The sequence below is a fragment of the Chiloscyllium plagiosum genome, unplaced genomic scaffold (assembly GCF_037043375.1).
Source record: "Chiloscyllium plagiosum isolate Xiang-an unplaced genomic scaffold, Cpla_swu_hap1 HiC_scaffold_47, whole genome shotgun sequence".
In the NCBI taxonomy this organism is placed as follows: Eukaryota; Metazoa; Chordata; class Chondrichthyes; order Orectolobiformes; family Hemiscylliidae; genus Chiloscyllium; species Chiloscyllium plagiosum.
Window position 1 is genome coordinate 43,614,376 of NW_028270185.1, and position 7,124 is coordinate 43,621,499.

Consider the following 7,124-nt stretch of genomic DNA (forward strand, 5'->3'; position numbering starts at 1 on the left):
AAGATTGGAAAGGACCCAGCACCTCATTGTGCACCCGTGTGTTCAATTCAGGCTGCACTCAGCTAAATATTCAAATATCAGTCTCCCACACTGTTGACTATGTATTACTGTAGACAATACAAACGTGCACTCTGCTAACTGTCCACATGTCATTGTCACACACTGTAGACAGCAATCACTGTTGAAAGTTCACACTTTGCACACTACAGAGTGTCCGTATATTAGTTAACAAATATTATAGATGTTGCATTACTGTAGATATTGTATTACTGTAGACAGTAAATACGTTGCACACTGTGGACTGTCCACACATCAGTTATCTCATACTGTAGACATTGTATTCCACGTCAGCACTGTAGCTGTACTGGCACACCTTTATTAGGCATGTGACAATTTTTAGAGACTGATGTTGTCAGGATGCACAACCTTTGCAGTATACAGTGCGACCAGTCAGGTGATGGCAGCTTAGTGGAACAGGGAGGGTTGAACCAAGACTAAGTGTGGGATATCCAGTGACCAGGACCCAGCTCGTGCCATCCCCACATCCACATACAAACCTCTCTCTGTGTCAGACTGACTTGTTAGAACCAGCCGAGATTGCTGCAGATCTGTTCCAGTCCCAGAGTCACAGCTTCTTGATGCTGTTCAGACTGAGCTGGAGCTGGAGGGAAAGGAATTGCTGGACCCTTCCCTCTTCCAGCAATTATTTCACACAATTCCCATGGGATCAACACAAGGTATGAATGAGACTGACATGAACCTGTAAAGTCAGCAAGTTTTACTTTTTGATTGAGGTTCTGAGGGTAAACATCAATCCTTTTCACAGACGGCCATTCAGTTATTACACAGATCTGTTATACAAGTCTGTTAATTGTACAAATGACCATGAGATTCAGCTCTTCCTTGTCAACAAGCTAAGGGATACTGAGGTAATGCCAATGGTATTGCAACATTATACAATATTGGGGTGAAGATATAGCCACAACTACTCTTCTGTTTTCATTGATTTGGTTCCAGTTTCTTCCATCTGTGGGAAATTTGGCATGGTGGCTCAGTGATTAGCATCACTGCTTCACAGTGTCAGGGACCTGGGTTCAATTCCACCCCCTGTCTGTGTAGAGTTTGCATGTTCTCCCTGTGTCCATATGGGTTTCCTCCTTCAGTCCAAAGGTTTAGAGGTTAGGTGGTTCACTGTGCAGTAGTGTCCAGGGGTGTACAATGCTAGGTGAATTGACCATGGTAAATTGGGGTTACAGTGTTAAGGTGATGCACTGAGTTTAGGGGGGATGCTGTTTGAAGGGTTAGGACAGACCCAATGGTCCATCTTCTGCATTGTAGGGATTCTATGATTTAGACAGATTGGGCAAAGAGAATGAATGAGCAATTGACTTCTGAAACAGGCTGCATAAGGATAATAACAGAGCACAATTTCACACAGAATTACCACCATCTGAAATAGTTTAAGAGAAAAGAAAAAAAAATAGGAAATTCAGTCTCCTCACTTCAGGGACTGATTCTGAGCTGGCTACCCACAGCCAGTGTACTGTGCACATGTAGATAAAAGGTGACCTGATAATGGGATACCAGCTCTGTGCAGAATCACAATTATTGTACCATCTACAACACTACCTGCATCCCCCTACACACCTCATTCATCCACCCACAAAATCAGCCACTAGAGATATGCAAATGTCAAGTTAAGATATTAATAAACTTTCCATGCTTTGGAAACACTAGGATCTGTATTTGGTCACTCTATGCTGTTCTATTTGTTCATTACAATGCTGATTTATGTAAAAGAACATTTCACTGCTTTCTTGATCTGGTGCCTGAATTTGGACTATGTTGCCCCACAAATAAATGCATTTGTGCAACCACTTCAATTCACCAAAATAACTCCGACTTGTTCAAATACGTGTAAAGAATGATTTCATTCGATGGGATCAGTTCGAGGAATAGTATTGTAAATGAAATTTATCACATATGTGGATCACAAAATAACAAAGCTGCCAGAAATGGTAGAGAGTAAAATTATAGACCTCCTTCTGCTCTCCATCTCTGGATCACTGTGATTCTTTTCTTTGTTCTGACCCCTCAGTCCCTTACGGACTCGACTGGCTACTATAATGTGTCTGACTGTCAGAGCGTTGAGCAGCAGAATTAGATCAAATGGCAACAATGGATTAAGAACTGTAAGGAACCATTTAAATCCCACCCAGCTGGGATTCACTATAATAGCTCGGCTTTGAAATACAAAACCACGGTAGGTTGTTGTTAGAACTACAACAGCATTTCTCTTTGTGCAATATTTAGTTTTTCATTTTCTGGAAGCAGATAGTGACAAAACGATCAAAGCTGAAAGTGGCAATGAACCAAACAGAGCAAGAAGTGGCTGTTATTGACAGGACATAGTTTATGCTTCACACAGGAGTTTTATCCAAGAAAGATAAAGGGAAATAATAAACATTGATCCGACTCGGTATGACCTCAGTGATAACAACCATCAGATCAGATGCTGCCATGGCCATCAGGTAGCAAGAGGTGCAGGAAGACAGGCTACACTTTTCAGAGACAAAATATTAAGTGCCACTAAATTAACTTGCTAGGAAGAGAAAAGAAAATAGACTAAAATAGTTTGAAGCAAACATACTGTCCAAGTCCAGGTTATCATATCTGTATTTTGATACAAAAAGACATGGACTTTGAATTAAGCAAATGGTTAAACATCACAACTGTGATCTCATTTAATCTCAGACATGCCTATTCCAAGGTTTAATACACAGAGAGTTTATGGGATAAACTTTAGTCCACTTCCTGAAAGCTGATTGACATCTTTGTAAGTTTCAATAAGATTTTTGAACCTTGATTTAACTGACTTTGCAGTTAGAGCATTTCCCAGCCTGTTGTGGGAATTCAGGAAGCTGAAAGGAGGTAAATCCAGAATCAGTGAAAATGTAGGCACACTTCTTATCAGGTTGGACAAATGGAAATGGTTTTCTTTGACTTAGCTCACCTATTTTAGAGTCACGAGAAGCTAAAGCTGCACAATGTTGAAGATCGGATCCCATTCCGGTTGTATCGTCAGATCGTACTGGAATTTTAGACATTCCTAATTTTAGACATTACCTGGACCAGAATTCCATTCCAGATTCCATCACGTTACCCCATTTCCCATCACACCTCTGGATGATGAGTTGAGTGGCCTCTTGCAGATGAGTAACAGATGGTCCAAATACGAGGATGAAGCCCTGTATGGAAGAGTTGTCTTCTGACCAAAGTTTAAACACGTTGCCAAAGAACCATATCATGAGCAGTGACCTCAGTCACCAAAGTGGACCAAATGCAGCTGGACCTCAGTTTGCTCTGGATTCCCCGTTTGGGTAGGGGTGGGAGCAGGAGAGCAAGATGAGCTGGGACGATGAAGCAAATAGAAACAAAGCCAAAGCTTTTGGAACAGATTCAATTCTGTAGAAGGGTCACCAGGCTCAAACGTTGACTTTGCTTTCTCTCCACAGATGCTGCCAGACCTGCAGAGTTTCTCCAGCAATTTCTGTTTCTGATTTGATAATATCAATTTTTCTTTTGCAGGCATCGCTGGTTTAGATATCACTGTACTAAACAGTCATGCCAACTACAATCAGAACCTCACTTGTATCCGAGGCAGTAAATCAAAACTCCAGAGTTAATTGAGACCAACCGACCAGTTTGAAAATATATGATAAAAAGTGACCTGGTATCTGCAGAAAGACGGTCAGCAGTATCAGTCCCACAGTAAAACCAGCATATTTACACAGTTTCTGTACAAACCCACTTACCCGGAATACCAATGATGGCCAAGATCATGTCATATATTTTGTTGACATTGCGAATAATTCCGTGCATTTTCTGACTGCATTACTCTGCCTCGAACAACCCGACTGAATTGAACTTGGAGTAAATGAAGCCAATTATCTATATTCTCTGGAAATCTCCACAGGGACATTCAGATTGCAGCATTTTCAAAGATTTTGTGTACAGTTTGGGTAAACAAATTCTGGCAGCTATCCACGTCAGAACACTGATGAGGTAGAATATGATGATACTGAATTGTTAAATAATACAATTGGATAATTTATGTGAATCAATGATTTTTTTTGTTGCAAAAGTATGCAGCATTTTATGAAATAATATGTGCAATACACTCCATTAAAATCCATTTCAAATCATACAGAACAGAAAAGGCAAAGTGACCATAGTCCTGATCTCTCATTAGACAGAGGTCACTGATGGTGGTTTAACCTGAAGATCACGACATCTCAGACAAAGGGAAAGGTTGAGTAGGAGAGTCCTTCTTGGTAACCTCAGCCAGGGTGCCATTTGAACTTCTGCTGTTAGTATTACAAGTCAGCTGCCCTGCCAACTGACCTAAACCAATGGCTCATAGTGTTCAGGGCTGTGCAAGTTAGGTGCATTAGACTGGGGTAAATGTAGAGTAGTAAGGTAGGGGAATGGGTCTGGATGGGTTACTCTTCAGAGGCTCAGTGTGGACTTGTTGGGCCGAAGGGTCTGTTTCCACATTGTAGGGATTCTGGAAAAAAAAGGCATTTGTGATTGTTGGCCCTTATTTCAAGGAGGTTGGAGTATAAAAGTAGGGAAGTCTTCCTGTAACTGTACAAGGTGCTGGTGAGTCTACATCTGGAGTACTGTGAACAGTTTCAGTCCCTTTATTTAAGGAAAGGCATCATTCCATTGCAGGCAGTTCAGTGAAGATTCGCTCGGATGGTCCCAAGAATGGATGGATTGTCTTATGAACAAACATTAAACAGTTTGGGACTGTACTCACTGGGATTCAGAAGAATGAGCCGTGATCTCATTGAAACATAGGCTTTGACAGGGAAAATGCAGGGAGGATGTTTCCTCTCATGGGAGGCTTGGCCAGTTCACCGAACCTGCACATCTTTGGAATGTGGGAGGAAACTGGAGCATCCTGAAGAAACCCACACAGACACAATGAGAACGTGCAAACTCCACACAAACAGTTACCAGTTTGTTGATGGTGTTTGGAGGTGGCAGAAATGGGGCTTATGCAGTGTAGAGATACCTAACTCAATTCTGGTTTTCTTCCATTGACCAGTCCCTTTCCACTTACATCTATAATTTCTCTGATACTTTACGTCAGTTTCAGAATTTTCAGTTTGCAAGCTCTAGCCACCTCCCCTTTATTGTGGACAAGCAATCCTTTCCCCATCCATCCCCATCAGGGTGGTCTCGGGGCTCTTTGCTTCTTCCTGGAAAAATAGCCTGATGGGCCCTACCCACCACCACCCTCCTCCACCTGGCTGAGCTTATCCTCACCTGAACAGCTTCTCTTAATGGCACTCACCTTCTTCAGGTCAGAGAGGTGGCCATGGATACCCACGTAGAGCCCAGTTATGTTGTCTCTTTGTGGGGTATGTGGACAAAGAAAGAAAAGCAGAACTGAGTTAGGTCTCTCTACACTCCATAAGCCCCATTTCTGCCACCTCCAAATGTCATCAACAAATATGTCCTCCCATCTTCTCTCCTCCCGTGTCAGCCTTCTGCAAGGACCATTCTCTCTGGGAGACTCTGGTGCACTCCTCCTTCATTCTGCAACCCCAGAAGGTGGAATATCTGCCTATTTACTTCCTCCACCATCAATATCTCAGCGGCTATACACACCTTCTAGATGAAGTCATGCTTAATCTGTACATCACTAGATTTAGTTTACTGCAATCCCTGCTCAAAATGTGGTCTCTACTAAACTGGGGAAACAAAGCATAGACTGGGTGACTGCTTTGCAGAACATCCATGTTCTGTGTGTAAAAAAATGTCCCTGAGCTTCCAGTTGCTTGAAACTTCAGCATCCCATCTTGCTCTCTGGCCTACATCACTGTGTCAGGCTTGCTGCATTGTTCCAGAACAGTGCCTCATTTTCTATTTGAGAGCTCTAGAGCCTTCTAGACTCTGAGTTCAACAATTTTAGAACTTAAAACACCTCCCATTCCTTGCCCCAACCCCAAGCCTTGCACTTGCATGGCCTGCTATTACATACAACCCATTATTAGCCATTAATTTATCCCCCTAATAGCTATTTGATTTCCCAGGCTGCTCCACTTCTCCACTTCTCTGTTTATCTCTCTCTCTGGGCTCCATCTCCACTTTACTCCTTCCCTCCCCCACCCCCAACCCACTCCATCTTCTGCATAAAAAAACAACGCTTTCCTCGTGACTAGCAGCTCTGTGGAAGAGTCATTGGACCCAAAATGTTAAATCTTGATTTCTCTCCACAGCCACTGCCAGACTTGCTAAAGTCTTCCAGCAAATTCTGTTTTTGTTGGTGATATTAAATTAGATTACTTACAGTGTGGAAACGGGCCCTTCGGCCCAACAAGTCCACACCGATCCACCAAAGCGCAAACCACCCGGACCCATTCCCTCCCATTTCACCTAACACTACGGGCAATTTAACATAGCCAATTCACTTAACCTGCACATTTTGGACTGTGGGAGGAAACCGAAGCACCCGGATGAAACCCACGCAGACACGGGGAGAATGTGCAAACTCAACACAGAGAGTCGCCTGAGGCAGGAATTGAACCTGGGCCTCTGGCACTGTGAGGCAACAGTACTAACCACTGTGCCACTGTGCCACCCAGACTTGCTAAAGTCTTCCAGCAAATTCTGTTTGTGTTGGTGATATGTTGTGATTTGTTTAATTAAATGCTGATTGGAAGTTGCTGCTGTTCCAGATCAATCATGTGATGCTGAGTGACCGAGGGGCATCGCGATTTGCTGAAACACTGGGGTTTCCCAAAGTCCCAATGGAGGCTTTGATTACAGAACGTTTAGGGGATTGATGGCAGCGAAACCTCCAAGCAGCTTCCACCCCAGTGGATTCGCAAATGGAAGTGTATTTAATTCTATCTTATCTTGTTCATTAAACTATACCTTGTACAGAATCCTGTACAATGATTTTTATTGACCTCGGTATCATTATGGTTATGGGTTTTAGTGTGGGCTCATTTAATATAATTAGCATTTCTTACAATATGGTACTAGTGTGAATCAAGTTGCCTGTTACCTTCCCTGTTTTACTATAGTGTTAGATGTGGAGCTGCAGTTGA